The sequence below is a fragment of the Atheta coriaria genome, unplaced genomic scaffold, assembly GCF_025399875.1.
Source record: "Atheta coriaria isolate IRGN ID8LTWV9N9 unplaced genomic scaffold, Caltech_Dcor_3.1 hic_scaffold_6_pilon, whole genome shotgun sequence".
Classification (NCBI taxonomy): domain Eukaryota; kingdom Metazoa; phylum Arthropoda; class Insecta; order Coleoptera; family Staphylinidae; genus Dalotia; species Dalotia coriaria.
This window is the reverse complement of record NW_027045448.1, coordinates 1,955,008-1,978,962: the sequence shown is the minus strand read 5'-3', so window position 1 is coordinate 1,978,962 and position 23,955 is coordinate 1,955,008. Positions and strand designations below refer to the sequence as shown.

Sequence of the window (23,955 nt, the reverse complement as noted above, 5' to 3'; positions counted from 1 at the left end):
AACCAGCGCGCTGAGTTTTTAGCTTACACCTAACGCCGAAACTAAAGAAAACTGAAGAATAGCAAACGTGCGAAGATGAGGAAAGCAGTGCGCATCGTTGGTGAGCACAGCTTCTCCTTACGTTACTCCGGTTCGAATTCAGATAATGGCAAAGTAAATCCAGCTTTTGCCTGATTGCACAGCGACTTCTTCAGTTTCAACTTCAACTACCCTTGGCAGCGTTTTACTTTTATAGTTTTATTTGTAGATTGGTATGGAATATATTTAAAATCGCACGTGAACGTCGAGTGGAAACGAAATTAAAATTTAGAGAAAATTCCATTACTATATTTTAACAAATTATTTTTTCTGATTGGATCTATAAATTATTTAAGAATATGGGTAGTAACAAATAAAAGATTGTAGTTTCAAAATGTTGATATATACATATGTTGGTTAATGACTGCGCGAGTCAAATATTGAACGGATATCTAAAGAGCAAAATGCTGCATGAACTCACTAGAGAGGCACAACCGAAGACAGCTGTTGGACGTTTAGATGTCTGCTAATTGGAGTTTTCGCCATCCACCCAATTAAGCTAAGGACCGAATTGCATATTCGCATTTCATATAAATGCATCTGCATAGTTACCGAGAGGGTATTTGCCCTGTTGCAGGTTTTCTGCAGAGTTACCCTTTAATATTTTACCATATTTGTAAACATTTACGAGTACATTTCGCTTGCTATTCATTAGAAAAGTTTGATTTGGGTTACGCTTTAAAATGACAACGAAAGCATTTCAATACTCGTTTAACTTTAATAAGTGTCAGGAATATGTATATGTTTTTCCAAAAGACCCACAATATTTCTTGTTATAATAATGTAATCTAAAATATATACTATTATATATCTTTAATGTATGACAAACATCATTAATTAAATTACCCTCGTAAAGTAGGTAGAGTGGCAAATGATAAAAGCAACTTTAAACTAACTTTTACATTTCGGTTAACAACATAGGTACAGATTGCAATGTAGATTTTATTTATCTAAACCCGTATTATTATATTACTGACATCGAGATAAAATAACAACATAATAATAGGTCATTTTAAATTGAGACATCAAGCAGGAAATTCATATTAGCTGTAATTTCAAACTTAGTTGTTTAAATGTGCCCTATAAAACAAAGTTTCAATGTTCTAACTGCAAAATTTTCATAATGCTTTATTTAACAAAACTAATTTTGTTTATTATAATCAGTATGTTTGAAATAAAATGTATTGAAGTAAATATGATACTAATATGAGTTTCTTGATTAATTTAATCTTATAAACATTTTAGTGGAAAAAACAAACAACTTATTCGGTAAAACTTGAAAGAGTAAATTTGGATAATTATGATCGCCAATATTATCATCTGGTAGAATTCAAGTCGTTCAAAATAAATCGCAAAAACTTCGCTTTCAACTACACCCAACATCTGAAACGTTCTTACAATTGGACAGATAAGGTTTTTCAATTTTATGAAAAGCAATTAATATTGCACTGTCATAAGTTATCAAGTCTAGTTTATTCCCACGGTGGTTGATAAAACAGCATTGATTGTTTTTCGAACCTTTATAGTAATATTAATATATTATTTATATCCTGTAGGTTTCGGTGCATATAAGAGTATTACGTAGTGTGAGTAATGAATACCGACTGAACCTTGTGCATTTGGAATTTCATTATTGTGAAATGATCAAACGAAGGTTTTTCAACGTAATGGAATTGCAGTTTTTGAATGGCACAGAAGTCACATCATGTCCTCTCCAACCAATCCGTTATATAAGCAACAATCAACAATTTCGGGACGATAATTTACCTGCTAATGTGCCTGCTGGTTCTTATAGACTACGATTTATAATTACGTTAGAAAAAAATGAGATTTTAGCATTGAGTGTGTATGGTAGTGTTATAAATAATAAAGCTTGGGATTAAATATTGGAACTAAACGCTTTGTATGTCTTACTAAGCAATACGAGTTAAAAATATAAATTAAGAACAAGAACTTGTAAGTTAATAAGTAACAAAACGAAATATGAAACATTATAAATAAAATAAAAATTACTTTTACATTTACTTTACCCTACTTTATTCACATAAAAAACATTTAAAACATTACTTCCGCAGAAACAGAGCAAACAGGGGCGTAGCTACCGCCGTATTTGCCGTATCAATTATACGGGGCCCCCGGGCCACGGGGGCCCCCAAAGTGTGTAAGGAAAAATATTTACCTCCATATAAGGGCCTCCAAAAAAAATTTTATACGGGGCCCCGACAAGGCACGCTACGCCGCTGAGAGCAAATCACATATTATTTCTTGCAAAATAACAATGGAATAAAATTTTGAGTAGCCAATGTTTTAACAATAATACTAATAATATTTATTTGACGTAAGATTAACAAAATCAAAAATATTCTCAGATGCAAATCTAAATGTCTCACTAAACTATAACCAAGTGTAATATGTATTTAAGTATTAAGTATTGCAGATTGTATCTACCTATATGGTTTAATTATGGTGCTTTACATTTATTATTAGTGTCCCATGACAATGAAACAAATGGTTTATATTATAAACTTTTATACAGGAAATGCAATAGGTTTATAATATCGACTTAAATGGCTACACTGATACTGATCTACATTTGAAAATAATTGCATTTTTTGCAATAAAATAAGTGTAGGTATAAAAACAAATCTTCTATGAATAATAGAATGTATGTGCAAGACAATGGCAAAGTTTACAATACTAATATTTTTGATGTGTTTAATTCTTATTAATAGTCTAGAGGTAAAGACAACGTGATGAACATATCAGTTATACATTGAAAATTTATCTATTTGTAGTGGGGCAAGCAAACTACGTATGATATAATATTTGAACGAGCACAATTAGATGGTTTTGATAGATCAATCTACCATGAAGTGACAGTAACATCGTTTAAAATAAATCGCAAGAATTTTGCGTTTAACTTCACCGAACATCTTAAGCGTTCATTTGAAAAACCTGATAAAGTTGTTGCAATTATATGTGTTTATGTATCAATATATTACTATACTGATTTTAGCTTATGGTTCAAATAGATGTAATACGTTTTGTAAGCAATGAATACCGACTTAAACTACTCCAGTTCAATATGCTTTTCTGTGATTTGCTGAAGCGGAATTTTTACCATGCCTTTGACTTGCGATTTAACAATGGGACCTTGGTCCAGGAATGTCCACTTCTTCCAATTAAATATGGAATTTTCAATCAAGAAATTCGCGCTGACCAATTGCCACCAAATATTCCGGTTGGTTCATATAAATTACGATTTTTGCTAAAACTGGCGAACAAAGAAATAATGGTAATAAGTGGTTTTGGCGAAGTTGTAAATAAAAAAAATTAAACTTAGTGCAATAAGTATATATAAGTACATTTGCTCCATTTTTGTAACTAGTAGCTTGCTATAAAGTAAATAATGTTTTTAATATTTATTACGATAATATATGTATTCACTGGATTTTGATGATCATTAGCTTGATATTACCAGCAAATTTGGCGTTATAAATCAGATAATATTTTTAATATTTATTTAATTGTTGCAAATGTTATTGGGCCAAACTTTGATAATTATAATAATGACTTTAAAATTACGGATCCATCAAATTATTCAAAGTATCAAAATATTTTACTAGTGCTGGTTCCAGTCAAGTACAATGTGAAGTTCTAATAAAAAATTATACATTTCCAGAAAAAATAATAATGTGTAATTTATCAATTATTATTATATTTACTGTTGTTATTATTTCAATTAAAGGTTTGGAGGTAAATAATATGCGCTGGGTATATATTTATTTTACTTTGTTTCATTGTGTGTTTATTTTGTTTGTTTAGTGGGCCAAACAGACAACTTACAATGTAAAATTCGAACGAGCGGAACTGGAAGATTTTGATAATTCTACCTATTACAATGTTACACTCAAATCGTTTAAGATAAATCGCAAAGAATTTGCAGTAAATTTCACTCAACACCTTAAACGCAAAATTGACAAATCTGATAAGGTGAATGAGAGTTTGTGATTCATTAAATAATAAAACTATCTAATATTAAGGTAACTTAATTAATTGATTAATTTGCAGCCTATGGTTCAGATAAAAGTACTGCGACGTGTTAATAATCAATATCGATTAAAACTATTACAAATTGACATGTCACTATGCGAATTGTTTAAAAAACAATTTTACGGCATTGTGAGTTTTCAGGATGTAGATGGGAAAAATGTTACAGATTGCCCATTATATCCGGGCAAATATGTATCTTATAATCAGCGCATTCACGATGAGAATTTTCCGCCAAATATTCCACCTGGTGCATATAAATTGCGCTTGGCATTTTTATTAAATCAAAAACAGATACTAGCATTTAGTGGTTCTGGAGAATTAGTTAACAAGAAAATTTAATGAGGCAAAATTAAGTTTATCACCTTGGGCATTTTAATAATTGGTTAAAGTGAATTCAAATCATTGTTAATAAAATTTAATATATTTTGTTTTTAAAAAAATTGAAGAAAAATTGAAGGTGGTCAAAAATCGCAGATAAGTCACAAAGTGAAAAACATGATGTAATAGGTTTGACTGTTAATTACTACACATTTAGTAATGTCTTACTCACATCAAACTAAATCTTCTTGTATATTTGCTGTTTAAAAAATAGCGTTTTTACCAGATTGTAGTTTATAGTGCAAATAAAGATACACTTACAAAAATCATGTAATTGTATGCAGGACTACCACCTTAGGCGAGGGTACGAAAAAATATGCATACTACCCATTACATCAAACAAAACATTTCTGTTTTTAACATTAATATTTATCTACTTCCAACTTTCCACAGTTTTTAGTTATTATTTATACATTATATTTATATATTGCAGGAAATGTATGTATTTCTATTTTTAATTCTTATTTAATTGCTAAAGATACCTATCGCAGTTGGGTACCAATAATTGCAATTACATTGAAATGAAAAGTATTGGAAATGCATCAACTACATTCAAAAGGAAATATTTTTCTACTATTCCATAACGTCCTTTCAAGCAGTTCAAACATGTTTGTTTTTACGAATTTAATACTTTATTTCATGTTGTATAATCAGATAAAAGGAGTAGAAGTAAATATATTTTTTAAATAAAAATGAATTAGAAGTTTATAACTTATTTTATATTTTAGTGGGGTAAACAAACATCGTACTATGTCAAGTTAGACCGAGCTGAATTGGATAGTTTTGATACTGAAGTATTTCGTGAAGTGGAATTCAAATCGTTTAAAATAAATCGCATCGACTTTGGATTCAACTATACACATCATCTTAGACGTACTTTGGAGAATTCAGACAAAGTTTGCTTTACATCTATATATTTATAATGCATATATTATCTAATATTTATTATTTACTAGGCTATTGTGAGCATAAGCGTTTATCGACGTGTTAGCAATGAATATCGGCTAAAATTGCTGCAGTTTGAGTTGCATTATTGTGAATTGATAAGAAGACATTGTTATCACGTTTTGGAATTGCAGTATACTAATGGTACTGCGGTGACGGACTGTCCACTGTACCCAATACGTTATGTCAGTTATAATCAAAGTTTTCGCGCTGACAATTTTCCGCCAAATGTGCCTGCTGGTACTTATCGATTGAGGTTCGTTTTAAATTTGGATAAAAAAGAAATTTTAGGATTAAGCTTCTATGCTGATGTGGTGAATAATAAGAAAACATAATTTGATAAAGTTGGATTAAAATAAATATTCATATGTTAACACTTCAATTTTCTGTTATCTAATTTAAAAGTTGTGTATTTGTAGTTATCTCAACATTTTTTATTAGTGATTTGCACTGTGAATATATAAATTTCCGGAAAATAATTCGTTTTATGGCTCAATTTTCCTTTCTTCGCGCTCCAACGATTAAACGATGATTTCTTGCATTACAAAGCACCAACTTGTTAACGAGCGTTTTACTAACGCACTTCGGCATCGCTATATTTTCCCCATTTTACAGTGCGCCGACAACGTGCTTGGTTTTCTCTCTTTACATAGCACGGGGCAAACAAACACAATCCGATGATGGGCGCGCGCATAAAACCAGACGCGAATACGCAAGGTGAAGGTAAAGCGCCCAGCTGAAGATACATAATACCTAATTAAATTTCACATGTACAAGGTACTAACATCCCTCGGCATCATCCACCCAATAAACAAACTTACGCCATCCGACGTTTGAAGCTAAGTGGATAAAAGGCTTTCCGCAGTTGGGGAGGTGCGTAAAATTCATTTTGCACAGATTTTCCACGTATAAATAACTAAAATATTATATATGCAAGATATAATTATTTTAACACACAAACAAAAAATATTGTTTTGATGTTACAGCATTCTTATACGCTATAATAATCTTGTTTTTGTTTAACGGGGGTGATTGTGTAAACACCAAGTATGTTGATTGTACATCATTGAGTCATACAAGGGCGGCGAACGTCGGTCGCGCATCGTAATAAAGAACGTAAATTAAGCCATAAATATTTTCCCGTCGAAACTCCGCCCGATAAATCTGAAGATAACCAAGTTTAAAACCGCCGCCGCGTTTTCTATCCTGCACCACGGCCCCACAAGCATCGCTAATATACTCGCCTACCTTGGTGTACATGTGCGGCGGTCGTTTGCGCCGTTTTTAACAACCTGAGCAAAAGGCAGGGGCTGGCGTTTGTTTTTGCATGGACGCACGAAGGCCGAGCGCACTCGAGGCGTAGATTAACTAACTTTCGGCATGGAAGTACCAACAAGAACAACAATCATGAAATGAACGCGCAACCCTTCCAATAAGCGATAAAACATTTTAGTCTATTGAACAACTTTGATAAGACAAAAAGTATGACAAGATTTTCATTGTTCTCACATATTAATTTCTTAGTGTTATTGGTAATCCCACATAATTGTTATCAAATAAACTATCTAATTTAACATAATGCCGATTATAGATGTTGAGCGTAATGTTTACGACATAGCGGAGGGAAGAAACACTACATATACTTTCACATAAACTGAGCAGACGTTTTATACATCTTTGGATTAGTTGTTAAATTTTACCCTTTGCTGTTTATCTAGCGACTTTCGGTGTTCATTAAGCTTAACGATTTCCTAATTAAACAAAATCGAATAGTGAATTTCGAAGTGTTTGCGCTAGTGGCGGCATAGCTGTAAAGGGCTCTTCATCAAACCCGTGAATATAAAAGAGTTTGTGTATTATTTTATGCGTTTTTTTATGTCTACGAATTGGGCCGCGACAACCCAGGACTGTGTCGATTCTTTGCTTTGTAACGTTCGCGACGGGTCATAAAACGTTGAGTTGCTTCGATTTTATGAGCGTCCTCATGGTCTTATTTTGAAAATCAAATCGATAGATTAGGTGTACATATAAATCGCTAACAGAATCAATAAAGCATCGCAGGCGTTCTGCATATACCACCAAAACGACTGCTCAGCGTATTATTTACATAAAACGCGGGACCCCAGCAAAGCGATAACAAATATTTTATATCGGTCATTTGTCTTTTTTATTTGCTTTAAACTTCAATAATGTGAGTACAAATCAATAGAACAGGCCAGCAATAGGAGCAAAAAAGTGTAAAAAATAGAAAGAATACCAGGAATTATTCGGAATGGCAAAAATTCGCTAACTTTGATTGATGCTTATAATTATTGCTTATAGTTCTTATACGTGTTTGGAAGAATTTTGGAAGCATCGCAATGAATTAAGACAATAATGCGATTCCGGCATGCCAGGGCGCATTTGAAAAAACCGTAATCTAGACGGCTCGGAATCGTTTTTGCTTAGAATGTATTAGAAGAAACACTTGAATTCTTCTTCATGATAAGCAAAACATGCGATCGAATGAAAACAGCGATTCGTAAAATTCTTATAAATATTATTTATAAATATTTATATCTTGCATCAATTAATATTTATGATATTGATATTTGACTTGATCGTGCACTATGAGTAAATAATCGTATTTTGATATTTTTCTCAGATGTAATAGTAATCCATTCTCCAAGCGTGGGAAACTTCAATAGTTTTTACCCTATAATAAATCTTGTAATCCCAGTCCACAATACCTCATTTACTTCTTGTTGCCGTCTTACTTTTATAATGCAATTATAGGAAAGACACTCCGAGATAAGCAATGCACAAAAAAGAGAACTTGTATAAACTTTGCGGATACAATCGGGACTCGGGGAATATTGTTAAGTTACAACCTTCATTCCTTATTTCTCTTATTTTCTTTGACTCACCTCCTTTTATTACGGCTTCTCGTTTTTGCGTAGTTTCCTGCGATCATCCGTGGGCAGTAACTTTGCTCGACCTGCTAGAAATACTTTTCTTCAAAGATCAAATAAATACTAACAAGTTATGCGGAAACACGATGCAAAAACGGTGACAAAATACAACCAAGAGTGAATGAACTTTTATATTAGAGTTTTAAAAAAAGTTGGAACAAGAGGAGAACGCCAACGAAACAAGGCAAGTTGAAATTGAAGGAATGCAGCAGGAAGAGAATAAGGAAATATATATGAACATGTATACTTTTAGGCGGGGCAAAAGGAACGCGACAAAAACACTGCACACTCTCGAGGGTGGCTAACGCAACTAGAGAAAGTTGTAATGAGTTTTTGTGTTTTACGGTCAGTACGCTCTCAGTACCTGTATCTCAGGAGAGCATTAATTCACTTCGTAAAAACATGGCTCCTGCTATCATATTCATTTCCACATCAGTAACCACAACAAAAAAAACGCACCTTCATAACTGAGAACTGAGATGCTCGTAACTGAGTTCTTTATTAAGTTATTTGATAATAACATTTCTCCCATGGAATTTGTGGGTTGCGTAACAAATCAATTGGGAAATATCGACGTCAAGAATGTTACCAAAATTAAAATCAGCTTACGAACCAAGGCGTCAAATTTTCGCAATGTCGATTGAATTGAAATTCTTGGTCAGCTCGGCAAATTGCGCGCAAGCCTTTCCAAAGACGAGCAGAACGTTTGCACTCGCTTTGAATAAATATGGAAGATCAAAAAGGAACACTTACACACCGCTGGTCGAGAAACGGCGGAACGCTTGTCCTGGTCGTCAACTTTACTTCTACTTCTTGCTACAATCGGTTCGTCGGCGGCCAATTTATCTTCGTTACACTCACTTCGTGCGCCTCTTCTGTTGTTGCGCTCTTTGCTTCGTCCGCTGGCCGCCGTTCGGTGCGTTACGTGAATTTCATCCTGAATTCCTTCAGATCAATCTAGCGCCAGTTGCATCCCTTGAAGTCTTTTGAGAATCTTTGCGAAAAGAGACGAAAACGACCAGAAGAGTCGGCCAGTGAGCGGAAGAAATTCTTCTTGAACTCGCTGGAAAATCGTTCGTTCTCCGGACGTTTATTACAACGCCAAACACATAACTTTACACAACTTCAGAGATACTACGCCATTCGGCGCTCGGAGAGAGATTCCTCGGCTTGGTGTGTATAACGAGTTGATTGATCAATATTAAGTTTCGAAATTGCTGCCCCAAAATCATCGTAGAGAAAAATAAAAATATTCTTCACTAGACAAACAGGCATTACTTTTCCGAAGAAGAAAAAAATGTATTGAGTAAATTTATCTGTGAATTTAAAACTTAATAAAACTGAAAGGATTAGTCAATCATTTTTTTGCTCGGAAGCTTCTTAAAACTGTGAATATTCACTACCACACTAGAATAATTAGATCAACATTGGCGGCTGTTCTTTGGCAACATCGCAGGACGAGAAAAGGGTGCTAGGTAGAAGACGTTAACTTCCTAGCGTGGCTGAATAAGGCAAAGGCCAGCCGTTAAGATCGTTTAAGACGTCGAAGTAGCGCAAACGAGCGCTCACTCGCTCGACGGCTTGTCAAAGAAATTGAATTATTTAATAATTGGTCGGCCCTTTTTGCTTGCGCCCGCTTGCCTTTTTCAGGCTTTGCTTCGCTGGTAATGCGTTTCGCGAGCAGGACGAGGGACCGCTTTCCTCGACCGTGTTTCCGCACACAGGCTCGTTAGGGCCGACCGTTTTAACCTGCGCTCTTGCCTTTTTGTTTTTCTGCGATTCCGTTTAGTCCTCGACACATCGTATGATTGCTTGCCTCTCAAACAGGTATTCTTCAAACCTTAGTTTTTATATAATTCAATTCAAGCTTAGAACCTTGTTTACTCAGTAACAAGTCACGCAATGTCTTATATTGGAGATAAAACTTTAAAATTTAATTCAAAAATGGGTTTTCTGGAATTCAAGTTCCATTATGCGATTTGTGAGCGTCGTGCATAAATTATTATTCCCGTTTTTAATTAAAATACAAAACACACACATAGGCACGCATTTTCAGGATTGCAAATAAAGGACGCGTTCCACCACCGATGGCGGGCAGCCGCCGGCAAAAGTTCGAAGGCCGATGTGCGAATTGCGAAACCAGGAGGCGGGAGAATTAATTAATCAACGAATAAATTAATCAGAAACTGTGGGCAGAAACGTACTGTATACGATTGGCCGTTTATTCAATTTTTATAATTTCATTAATTAAGTTCGCTTCGTTTATTCAATTGAAAATTCCAAATGCAATGTTTCATAAATTCTTCCTAAGAACACGATATTAGATTAAAAATAAGTCGGTTTTTTTAAAATTAATTTTTAATTAAACACGATAAATTCGATGCTTGCACAAGATAAATTCAATTAATACAACGCAATTAGATGGCACGTAATTCGGATAGCAGCGGAAATCTTATTTGCACAAATTGCAAGACAATTGGAATTTCCTACTGTTCGACAAGTTAGCTAATTGATATATCAACTCGATCAAGTCGCCTCTCCGACGCCAGCGTATCATGATGCTCCTTATTCACATCGGCTCTCAAAATCAATTCAATAGATTCATTCAAGTCGCAAGTTGCATTCTGTCCTGTCCCTCTTTCTCTCAGCGAGAGCCGGGCGACGATGTTCAGTATTTGATGCTTGATTCCTCTTGACGATTTCCACGTATACTTCCGATTCCACTTCACATCATCCGAATGTTATCTGTTCTACGAGCAAGCGTTCTCGAAAGCTTTATCTGAATCTACAATGTATAGTTTACAGTGATAATGTCTCAGAATGAGGACACTTGTGTTTAGCATGTTAACACAAGTGGCTTCTAGTGCATATTTAGCAAACTGTTAGAGAACGATACTTTTCCCAATCAAATCATTTTGCTAATGATCATTTGTATTGCACTTAGTGGCTTAATTTTGTGATATGAATTGCCTACAATTATTCATCAATATATCTAAGCTATTGCATCAATTAGCATCAATTAATTAATCAACGATCAATCTCATCTCAGGTAGCAGTACGTATGGGAACGCGGCGGCATTGTTTGCAAGTTTGCTTACACAGTGTCAGTATATAGGTTATGAATAGACGTGACTTAAATGCTTACCGGATCATGTGATCAAAGTGCAGTGGTTAGTTATCACGGCGGAAGTGGTTTCAATATTATCAGTTTGAGCTTCGTTGATTTTAATTAGCAAATGATTTCACATTTTAATTGATTATTTTATCACAATTTCTATATTGCGTTAATGGGAACGTTTGCAGTGGCTTAGGGATTAACTTATATGAAAGGAAGGTGGACGCTAAAACCAGGACGATTGCCATTGAGAGTATATAAATGTATTGCCTTTCATAAGAATGATAACGGCGGTCATTTTATTGGTCAATATTCTTAGTGGAAAGATATTGGAATGAAAATGTTTACAACGCTTCCTTCTTCCTATTTCAATTCGAAATTGTTTTTTTTGGTATTTTTGAATATTGAAACAGTATTTTGATTTATATTTTTATTTTCACTACGTGCCAGTAAATTTAAAGCATATACAGAATATAGCAGTAATTTTCTTTCATCTTATATTGTCCACTGTCAGCAACAGACAGCGTTGTTTCTTTTACACCGTAATATCTTTGTTCGCTATACATAATATCGATAAGCTCCCTCGTGCCAAAGTCGCAGGCCCAGACACCACTGTGCTTCCCCGTCGGTTTGTTTAAAAACAAACGCGGGCGCTGAGCAAACGAACCAACGAACGCTTTTCCGTTCGACAGGGTTCAGCTCCCAACGCGGCGGTTTTCCTACGAGCATCTCGTTACGTCACCGCCGCCGACGTGCTCGCCGACCTCTACCACTAGCGGCATACACTCGTTTGTTGCTTTTCCAACGCCCGGCCGCCCGACGGTTTCGCCCGTGTTCGGCGTGTAATTTAATTTTCAACAAGGCTTTATGTTTTAATCAATGCGAAATGGGATCCGGAGGCTGGCGGTAAGGTGGCAGCATAGCGGGTCTTCTCTGTGAACCAAAACCTCTTTTTCCCTCAGTGCTCCTGACGCGCCAAAAAAACACATGGCGTTATTAAAAATGTTCGCAATTTATTCATGTCGACATGCAAATACTGCCAACTTTAATGTTACTTCTACGCGAATATTGCGCGCTAGGTCTTGACTTCAATTCTTGTCTAATGGAATTCTCTCTTTTCTAGTTTTTGTTTTTAATATTTTTATTGTCATATTCTCGAGTCGCTCGGTGCAGTGCGCGCGTTCTTGTATGTAGATAAGTACGGAGAGCTTGTAAGAGGAAAAAGAAATTGCGTTCCGACATAAGGTCATGTTTTCCGACTATGCTTCGCCATTCCGGTGCAACCGAAAGAATGTACACAATTGTAGCACCTAGAAGCTTGCGGAACGCGGAATGCAAGGAGCTTACGTTATCCGGGCAACATGCGAAACAAAACGACGCGGGAGAATTTACGAACTAGAACATAGGAACTGGCGAAGTGTTAACAGAAAGTCCACATTGTATAGAACGAATATTAGGCGGATACAATTTCTTATTATGGTTGCATTAGCAGCAAAAACGGTAATACTCGCATTGTGGAATAATAATATTATTATTACCTTGGAATTAAACAACAAAAAACAACGAAAATTTTGTTCTTTAAAAGCATTTAATCCATATATGAAAATAATATCTCTTAGCTCTGGGAGACGAACAGTAACGCAGGTATTAAGCTGGAACAGTTTTATATACTACATCTAAAGTACACAAAATATACAAAGGAATATATATGAGTTTTATCATATATTCCAAACATTTTCCTTTATACTATGTCTGGTAACACTTGATATTCCTTTGTTTTCTTTGTGTACGGTAAATGCATTATAAAAAACTATAAAGTTGATACTGATCGCACTGTGAGTTATAAAATATGAAAATACTAATAACTTAATCTCACACACAACTTTTTCAACTTCCACCTTTAAAGCGCCAGTTTTTCCACGGTTTTTAGTCACAAAAAGTGGTACTTTATCTTCAGACGGCCAAGCCGTGAATAATATTCATTATCTACGGGCATTATGTACGGGACGGAACTTGTGCCTGCGCATTTGCCTACGGAGCAACACAAGCCCATATGAAATTCCGTGCAACTATGTTTGCAAACACTAATTTTTAAATTTTGATTTACAAACCACTACTTGCCCAATAAATGAGTCATTATTGCTTGTTTAATATTGGAAATAGTAGGCAAATGGAACGGATAGTAACCGACTGAATTTGCTGTGGGCGCAAAGGTAAAGATCAATGCGGTTGAATCAAACTGCATCGAAACCAGACAGACTAAGTAAAACGGAAATGGAAATCAATTTAGTTTGTATAATTTAGTCACAATTGACTGAACGAACCGCAACGTGGATATAGAGGTTTGCCCAGAAGCGTTAGCAACACGCAGTTGCTCCACTCGGTTGCTATGTACCCAAAATATAGCACCTAACAACCGTGCGAGAGCGATGCCCACGAGACGCCCTTGGTCGTGGTCACTCACCACTGCAGGAAGTTTTCGTATCGCAGCTTTAAGGCACAACCACAGCGTGATGGCCAGCATCAAGACACTACCACTCAAATCCATCTTCAAAGGATAACCAGATGTATTAATTTAGTCGAATATCCAGGACTCGCCTACGCCTATAGCCTAATCCAGTTCAATCTACTCCCAACCACCATGTTAGCTGATCAGAAAAGCGTCATATGCATAGGAAAACTGTGGATAGCAACGAAGCTCGCAGGGTAGGCCAAACAGATTTAGAAAAACAAGCTTGTGGGATCATAAAAAATCACAGGAAGACGTATATTGCTGGCAAGTGTCTGCCAGGTAAATCTCGAGGATCACGAGCACCAAGAGGAAGGCAAAGCGGCTTTATTCCCGTGCCAGTCGTTCTTCTTCTTCACTCCCAGCGCCACGCTTTTTTTGTTTTCACGTTTTTCTCTCCCGCTTTTAAACAAGCTGTCCTTACGCTCCCTTCGACTCGCTAACTCCTTGCACCTACGAGCAGGGAAATAAATCCACAAGCGCACACCCGAGACTCGCGAAACCCCAGCAAACCAGATGACACTATGCTGCACGGAAAGGAAATGTGGCAATAAAATCGCTACCTGCTTTCTATGTTCGAATAGAATTCTTAGATTCAGTTTGATTGATTTGTCCCTGAGATAATATACAATGCGAAGAAAACATTTATGCGCATGCTAAAAGTCGAAAAAGCATGCTTACAATATAATTTCTTTTAAAATACCAATTTTTCAGGTGGCAACCAATTTGTATAATAACAATTATATGCATTTTTTGAGTAAAGTTAACTGCAAATTACAAGCATAGAAATATAGATTATGCAGGGTCGTATTATTCGACTTTAGTTAATGGCAGAGCATTAATAGCAAAAAAAAGTTGGTTTCATTTTTGTTTTAGCTTTGTTTTAAGATGCTGAATGTGACGCCGATGTGGTGAATCTAACCGTATCATGCGTGTTGCTTCCAAACATGTATAAGATTTATCGAAACGTTTCAGTTTCTCACTTGTTCAGTGTTTGCTTATCGTTTATCGTTCGTAAGTAATGAAGAGAAAAGCGAGGGAATGTAGCATTAATTCAACGATGCATAAGGAATAGTGTTTGCATTGAATTATGATAAAAAAACCTCTTACTATAAGCGAATGAAATTGAATCTCGATGCAGAGTTTGTAAAAGCAACGATAGAGTATACATGAAATCATAGACAATATTAAATTGGAATTTATTAAATTATATTAATAGTAAAGTTTCAGGTTTGAGTAGGAAAGTTGTGCAATGAAGATGGATTAACGATGATGCCATAAATAAATGAAAGGTATACTCATGATAAGAACCCACCGCGGGAATCTAACATCATAATTACAAGTTAAATTAATTATGTTGTCGGGCAATTTGATAAAAAATTCTAGATCATGCTTTCAATTATACTTACTTGACACTTAATGAATTAAAGTGTTATCGGTTTTATTGCTTTATTGTTCATAATTCCTGCCGATTCAATTCTAAAATTTGTATACACAATAAAAATCTACATAAATATCATGTTACAGTAATTCAACGTCTTTTATTTGGTATGTAATGCCTTTATTACTGTAGTGTTTATTAAAAACTGTTTTTTAAGAAATATATTTAAATTGAAAATGGCAGTTAACAGTTAGAAATTTGGCTGATTCAAATTGACTTCATTGCTTTTTTTAATCCTTTTACTTTATGTTCTTCTATTTACCATTGTTTTCTCGTGTGGAGCCTACACATAGGCTACGCTTTATTTTCCATACTTGGTGGACTTCTATTTTTCGCTGCGAATTGGTCTGAAAAGCGTGGCGGCGTCGGTGACACACAAATGGAGAAGTGAACTCAACGTCAGAGTGAAGTGACTGCTAGGCAGCGGCTAGGTGCATTTTGGCATCTCCCCCATTTCCATTGCCGTTTCTTTCATTCTTCTGTGTGATACGCCACTCTATTTTTACCTTTTCGTGCATTTTATGCGAAAAAGCTATAAATCACAATTTTCGTTTGGCGGAGAGCGCGCACTATTCTTGCTCTTAGCACAGCCACTGCCATTGTTTTCAATGTCTTTTTTTATAAACCTCATGCGTATTTCACTCAAATGCAGCACGTTGCTCGAACTGTTTTGTACCTACAAAACGGGCGCTAGGAAATATTCTACAGGGCGATTTTATTTTTTGATACTGCAACAAATTTCAATAATTTGGTAAAAATTTTAAAATATGCTGATTTTCATAAAATTCATATTTTACGAGATTTTTATACATTGGAAGAGATTGTATTTGGCAGCCCGTTTTTCTTTTTACATTAGGTAACCTATCAAAAATTCCAGCAAGTTTTCACTTTAATTTTTTTGGCAAAAAGTTTGTACCAAAATTATACAAATTTTACCGTATCCTCTCCCATAACAATACGAATGGGAGCTTCTATGTTTGTATGTTTGTTTGTGACGTGATCACACCGAAACCACTGTACTACGAATATTTTTGATAAATTTTGCTGCACAGATGTTATCCGCCGTGGAAAACTAAGTAGACTAGTTGTAAAAATATAACGTGCAGTAAAATAAAGAATATTTGAATTTCCTTCATTCAAAATTGAAAATTTTATTGGCGTAGTCGATATATAACATGTCCAGAAAGTAAGAAAAAAATTAGTTTGCTTACTTTTTTATAAAAATCTATACGAGAAACTCGTAGGTAAAAGCTTATACAAAATATTTGAGTGCTATTTTCTGATGTTCATGCAAATATGCAAAATAGGTCTTTTATATCACTTAGAATAAATGTGCACTGTATTTCACAAAAATAGGAATAGTGAATTTGGATTTCTCTTGGGTGTTTCACTCCTCAAGCCCAAGAGTGCACATCAGACCAGCGTTTCATCAAGTGAGAACGCTCGGTTATTTTGATTAATGTGCCGCGCGTCGAAGGCGCCTCCTGACGTTAAAGAATACCTTGTTTCGACCGGATCATTAATCCATTTGCGTGTGAGCCTCGTATTGCGTTCCGGTATTCGCCCCTTCTCGTTCGCTAGTTTTTCATCTTCCTCCACAAATGCCGGCATTGCACGCACAGGCGTACTGCGACATATTGGTTTGGAACTGGACACTAATGAAGAAATCACTCGTTATCTGTCACAATATTTACTTTTATACGGAATACTCTCCGAAATACACGTAATCGCGTTAGAAGAACAAGCACGGATGTTTTGACGATTATTTCTAGATAAACACGAAAATTATAAAAGAAAGCTTGTTCGTGTGACACTGACGAATGTCAGAAATTAAACGCTAAAGGGAATCCATGAAAACACGAAACTTGATATCTTTTTAAAGAGTTTCTGGAAGCAAGAATTAATTTCGAAATTATTCAAAATAAACGACATACAATTAGGCGGTACGGTTTATCGGAGCCAAAACCTGCGGGAATTCTGTATATATACCGCCAGGTGCAATGAGTGATAATAAGGTGTAATCAGGAAGTGTGTTTCTCTATTTAATTTGTACGTATTTTATTTTAAAAAACCCAAGTTAATTATTTTGTGTATTTGACAATGACAATCAATTTGTAATTAGTTTCTGGTGCTTGTGACGACTTGGGATGGCGATTACAAACCTCCCCCGTGTGCCATACGCAATGTGGATATGCACAGCGAGAGACATTTAACGCGCACATACAAAGGCCCTTTGACCGCCAACGCCATTGCCGCAACCGCCGCCGCCACCATCGACCTAATGAAATTACGGCAAATTAGTGAGAGAGCGAGTTGTTAGTTATTATTGAATCAGTTAAATTAAATAATAAGTCAGACACAACGTGAAGTTTCCACGGACTAGCGGCGGGCGGCCAATTGGGGCCGCATACGTGCTTATTGTTTGGTTGGCTCCGCTCTGCTCATACGCTCGTTTGTATGATCATGACATGAATTTATAATTTCCGGCTGGCACATTATCTTCCTGGGTTTTAATTTTAATTCTTGCGCTTGCTCGGTGTCATGCAATGATTCAGATTTGACGATGCTATGGCACACGCCAGATCAAAAGTTTGTTATGTTGACACATGGCAACAAAATATAAATAATTACATATGTTACATTTGCATAATCTAATAACATAACATCAAGAGTGACACAAAATCAATTCAAAATTTAAAAAACAATTACGACAATTAGAAAACATGTTAAAAATATTTGGTGGTCTATATCAATCAAAAATAATGCACTTTATAGGAGTATTCAATTTATATTAAATTATTGCGCTTGCGTTTCACATTCAAAATTTCGATTATTATTATAATGCAATGTTTTGAATGCAGCATCTTATCATAGCTGAAGTTATTAAAGTCATCATCATTATGGTGTCTAGAGAAATATGAATATGTAATAGAAGTGTGTGCATGCGCTACGTTTGCCCTGATTCCAACGACGTCGGCATCGTTCGTTGTTTTAATGAATTTAATTTAATTTCCATTCACCATTAAACGCCCCATGTTTATGTTTAATATATTAAATCAGACGTTCTTCCCTTCGTACGGCCGCGCAATGAAGAGAACTGCTTTTCAATTGTTCTGCATAAAACCAAGTCATCTGTCATCTTTCATGGTGTAAATCAAGAAGTGTTTAGCCCTAGGCTGAGAGCTACTGAGGCATTTATTCTTGAGCTTCTGCATAAAATAATAGTATGGAAATATCAATGCAGTAACGTCTCTGGCGATGTGACGTTGAAAATATAACCGTTAGTTTCATACTTGCTCACGTCAGAACATAATTCAGTTTAATACCGAAGGAAATTATCATTTTGAGCACGGCTCTGTTTAAATTTAAAAGCCATCTAATATCAAAATAATCACTAGCAAGTTAAGCTTGCATTTTAAGATGGTTGTTGATGAGATTTGGATGTTTGAATGTGCATAGAATGAGGTTTTGTGGTGTAACAAGGAGTTGTGATAGTTTGGAAACGAAGGAACGCGGTTACCAAACGGGCCGAGATAATTTATATTCCTTGTTCAACAGCGGTGATTTATCATAATAAAAGCGAATTAGTTCGACGTCAGCACGCACTTACTAATCAGTTAGATACATATATACAAATCAGATGCCGCCCGACGAACGTTGAAGACGAAACTTTATTCCCGCCGTTGAAGCGTAATTGTACTGGATTTTCGATGAACTTCATGTATGGTGTACTCCGCGGCGAGTTGATTTAATTATTTTAAGTTAAAGTCTAACGCTAAATGGATGTAGTTCATAGATTTGTGGTGCTAATTGACGTTTTGATATAATTTTAAATCCATTATGACTTTAGAAATTTAATACACGTCATAGTCTAACACGTTTTTTTCTCAAAACTATTTATTGAATGGAACACATTTTTCTCAGAAATAAAAAGTACTCAAAAAATGTAATTTTTTTCAATAAATCTTAAAACAAAGCAATAAATTATAGTACAAACAAGTTTAAAAGTACCCACTTCATAGCGTATATTATCACGTTGATCGTGGACTTGATATTTATTGCAGTTTTAAACCCTAAACTTCTAGTTACGCACCGACAACGCAGCTAATCTATATTTTATAAACGTGCTTATAGGACATAAAGCAAAACAGAAAAAGGCGGAAGGGCGAAGGACCAAAACCACCGTCACCCATTTAACCAACGGTTACGGTTTCAATACGACTTCGCCTTCATCCTTCTGCGGCACGTAACATGAGCGAAGTGCGCGCAGACTGGCTTCGTCGCACACGTGCATGCCAACAAATTCCATCGCCTCGCCGCCTCCTATATTCGTGCAATATTTACAGCCCTAATGGGACTTTCCCCCAGATAATAATAATTTATAGTAATAGTAATAACATTTTCGTATATTTTCCTTTTAGCACTCGGGGCGCTTTAGCCGTGCGCCCATGTAACTACTAAACTGCGTTTCGTTCTTTTGGAAACGCGCGCCCACACGATTGCTGCCACCACCTACACCGCCGGCGATTACGCGGGCATTTTTGTATTTCCAGCAGGTGAACATTTGGATGTGCGAAAGTTCCTGCAACCAGCGGCAAGTTGACAAATTATTTTCGGAAATGCCCCAAGCTACTTAGCAAAAGTGTCTTGGTACGTTTAAAACTGTAGGTTTTATTTTTGTATAATACTTTATTGCAGTCTAAGAGCCCGTGCATACCTACCTTGTCTATCTTCTAGACCTTTTAGAAGTATCCCAAAACTCTCTATAAAAATTGACATTTTTCAAAAAAATTTAAAGAATGGCATCCTACGCGATCCATATTTTTCTAACCCCCTAATCTTTCCAGAAGTGCCCTAAAAAGCACTTTGAAAATAACCATTTTTGTCTCAAAAATTTCATTTTTGGTCGAATAACAGGGTCAGAAAACTTAAAATACAGGGTGTTTTTCACACCATGTTTTCAAATTCTTTGAAAATTGATAATTTTCAAAAGGCATTTTAAGGCACTTCCGCATGGGCTGGAAGATTGATAATATATGCATTGTATAAAGGGACTCTTGAACTTTAATATGGCGGTGACAAGTTCTAAAAAAATCAATTAGTTTTTTGAAGCACGCCAATTATTGAATAGCATTTTAGGGCACTTTGAGAAGGGCTCGAAAATCAGAAGTGCATGCATCGTGTAGGGAGACTTTCGAGCTTTAAAATAGCGGTGACTAACTTTTAAAAAGTAATTAAATTCGCGAGATACAAGGTGTTTTCCTCACCATGTTTTCAAGTTTTCTGAAAAATGCCATTTTTTAAAGGGCATTTTAGGGCACGTCCGAATGGGTTAGAAAATTGAAAAGGAATGTATTGTGTAGGGAAACTTTTGAACCTTAAAATTGCCTTGACAAACTTTATAAATTCAATTAGTTCGCGAGATACAGGGTGTTTTGCGCAATTTCTAAAGAGAGTTTTGGGGTACTTTTAATGATCATGTAGAGGAACTCTCGAGCTTTAATATGGCGGTGACAAACTGTAAAAATGTCAATTTGTTCACGAGATACAGGGTGTCTTCTACACCATATATACATACTTTTTGACAAATGCTACTTTCTAAAAAACACTTTTGAGATTTTTCAGAAGTTTTCAGGGGGTTGCAAATGTATGCATCGTGTAGGGAAACTCCCCAACTCGAACATTGCGGTGAGAAACTATAAAAAAGTCATATAGTTCGGGAGATACTGGGTGAAATGTTGCAGACCACAATAAAAACAAAATTTTCCAGTATTACGAAAAATCTTTATCAAAAGCAACGTGCCGAAACCAGGGATTGAACCAAATACCTTTAGTCCTTCAGTCTAACGCTATCCCATACAAATAAGAAATTTCGAATTCTGAAATACATTTAAATCAAAGACACTCGAATTATTTTGGTGTGATACGGGATAGCTTCTTTGGTACAGCATTCTTTTAAATTTTTTTGAGAAATGCTAACTTTAGAAAGTTATTTTAGGGCATTTCCAAAGGGTTTTGGGGGTTTTGTGAATAGACATTTTGGAGAGAGTCTCTTGATGGATAATTGGAGGCTGTAAAACTGCAAGAACTTTAATTTTTTTTTTGATTATTAATACAATAGAATCCGTTTATTATGACTCCGCTTATATTGACCAACCGGTTATTATGACGTAACTACACTACGAAGTTTGGTTTTCATATAAAATTCTATATAAAAAAGTCGGATATAATGACTTCTCTTACAGGGACATGTTGATTCCCGACGACGTTCGGCACGTGGCTCGTTTTTGTTTTGAATCTCAGTAAGTAATTAACGCTTGAATATCATGCATTGTTTTTCGTTTATTATTGTGAAAAATAATGTCATCTCAACGACGTAAAGCATTTACAATTGAGGAGAAAGGTGCAATAATATGCAGATTAGAAAATGGAGAATCTAACTCATGTCTCGCAAAGGAATTTGGCGTGGGTCATTCGACAATCTCAATGTTACCCAAGTGTCTAGCTATGAGCAGCGCAGGTTCTATTAACGTTAGGAATAAAATTATTGGTACTTCTTTGTTGGCTATTAACTGCCAAAGGAATCATCCAGGTTTCATAATTGGGGATCGCTCTTTACTGTGTTGGGTACACACATAGAAACATTTTCATCTTTCCTAAAATGACGAAAGTCTGGCCGTCATGGGCTCTTACTCTATAGATCATAACATGTCTATATTTTCTCATTTACTAGATTTACTAGATTAACCTAAATTATTTCAAAAATGTTTTCATGAAAATGTTAAACTGGACAGAACAATCAAAATGATTGAAAGAAAGAAGATTTTAAGTTGATGTGTGTGAATCAAATTTATGTTCAGCATAACAAGCACTAGGGTGCTAACAATTGGAAATGATAAAGAATTGTGTTGCCGAACGCTTTCGTATGCCAGTAGTGCCAGAATTGCCGGTGGCAACATGGCTGTCGATGTAAATCAATTGAAAATTGTTCTGATGACAGACTTACGGGTGCGTAGAGGGCGACTAATGCAAACGTGAAAATATTTTGACAGCACCCTATTGTCCTACAACATTTTTGTAAATCCGATGTGGTAAAAGTAGGATAATAATGTTTTCTCTTTTTATTCAAAATATTTTTTTCATGATGACACTTTAAGTTTTACAAAAGTATAATATACATTTGTGAAGTTTGTTGAATGAATGTATAGTAAAAACATATATAATTGTTAAATCTTGAAAGGTCCTTAAAAGGGTTTTAGTGTATTAAAGCTACCTTACAAGTGCTTTACGTAGATTTATGTGTGGTAAAGTGTTTGAAATTCGACCGAAAGTTGCACGTTACACCTACCAAAGGCGTGTAACTTTGAAATGCGAGCAAACTAAAGAAACTAACTAAAATTTGTTCGCAGTTTTACCTCACCATAGTAAATTATTACCACGAGTTGTTTTACGCCCAATGCAAGAGTTTCGAAAACAAATTATTAGCCAATTGCTTCCTGAGTTCTACATTCAATTCTCAATGCGGTAAATTAAATTTTGTTCCCATAAATTGTAAGAACAAAACCAAAAACTCCTTATATTTGATATCAATTATTAATAATAAACCTAAACAATTCTTTGTGGAATAAAATATTGAAAATACAATTGTCACAACTGTACCCGCAATTTAAGATCATTGCCTGACAGTAAATTGCGTTTATTTCATATTAAGATATAATTTGAATATTTTTATTGAATCAGGATGTACGTGATATCATAACTTTGATTTACAGTTGTAGTAGTTTGGCTTCTGTATGTATTTGGCTGGCAACTAAGAATACTTCTTCGTCGTGCATAGACAGTGCTTTTTTTCGTTTTTCTTTGGGAAAACATAGGGTGGGTGGCAAAAATGGAACGGAAATATAATAAATTTTTGTTTGCTCGTCGTCGGCCTGCTGATCTGCACTCTACGGCTTCGCGTGGCTGGTGTGCTCGTGGTAGGCGGGCAGGCGGAAAGTGAAGAGGCAAGTGGCGCGAGAGGATAAACAATAAATCATTCCTTCGACTCCCGATTCGTGCAGGACCGCCGATGCCTGGGTTAGCTGTCGATGAAAGACTGCCTCGCGATTTCCGAAAGAAACGCGAAACTAAAACCAACGTCCACCGAATGTAACCTAAAAACGCATTGTGATGCAGTTACCTCTAACTGATTAAATAAATAATAAATTTGTTAATAAAAAATATAAAAACTTATTAAATTTAACGTCGATTTTATTAGTCTTTGTCTATGATTTTTTTTGCTTTCCGTCAATTATTCATTACACAGCAATTCATTAAAATTTGTAGCAAGAAATAACATTACTTTTTCGTGAATTTTTGCTAACACTATGTATGGCTAAGTGAAAAACCTCTGTGGCTTATCTTAACAGGATCTCCACGTTCCGCACGGTTTCGACGACGTGGTGTTGTGAAAAACGTTCTAACCATGCCTCTTTTTTCAAAAGTC

At 35.5% G+C, this 23,955-nt stretch overlaps 1 protein-coding gene and 3 long non-coding RNA genes across 4 annotated transcripts in view; all 4 read left to right on the top strand.

Annotated features, from left to right (window-relative positions):
• rst (irregular chiasm C-roughest) overlaps positions 1 to 23,955 on the top strand; it is a 223,593-nt gene that overhangs the window by 33,733 nt on the left and 165,905 nt on the right. The gene's annotated exons all lie outside the window — the stretch shown is intronic.
• On the top strand, positions 1,066 to 1,841 carry LOC135794790 (uncharacterized). Its single transcript, XR_010548948.1, has 3 exons — positions 1,066 to 1,267; positions 1,324 to 1,491; positions 1,635 to 1,841. It is a non-coding gene; the product is annotated as an uncharacterized lncRNA (long non-coding RNA).
• LOC135794744 (uncharacterized) lies at positions 2,743 to 3,321 on the top strand. The gene is made up of 3 exons (XR_010548947.1): positions 2,743 to 2,817; positions 2,874 to 3,041; positions 3,095 to 3,321. It is a non-coding gene; the product is annotated as an uncharacterized lncRNA (long non-coding RNA).
• On the top strand, positions 5,048 to 5,779 carry LOC135794717 (uncharacterized). The gene is made up of 3 exons (XR_010548938.1): positions 5,048 to 5,178; positions 5,238 to 5,405; positions 5,466 to 5,779. It is a non-coding gene; the product is annotated as an uncharacterized lncRNA (long non-coding RNA).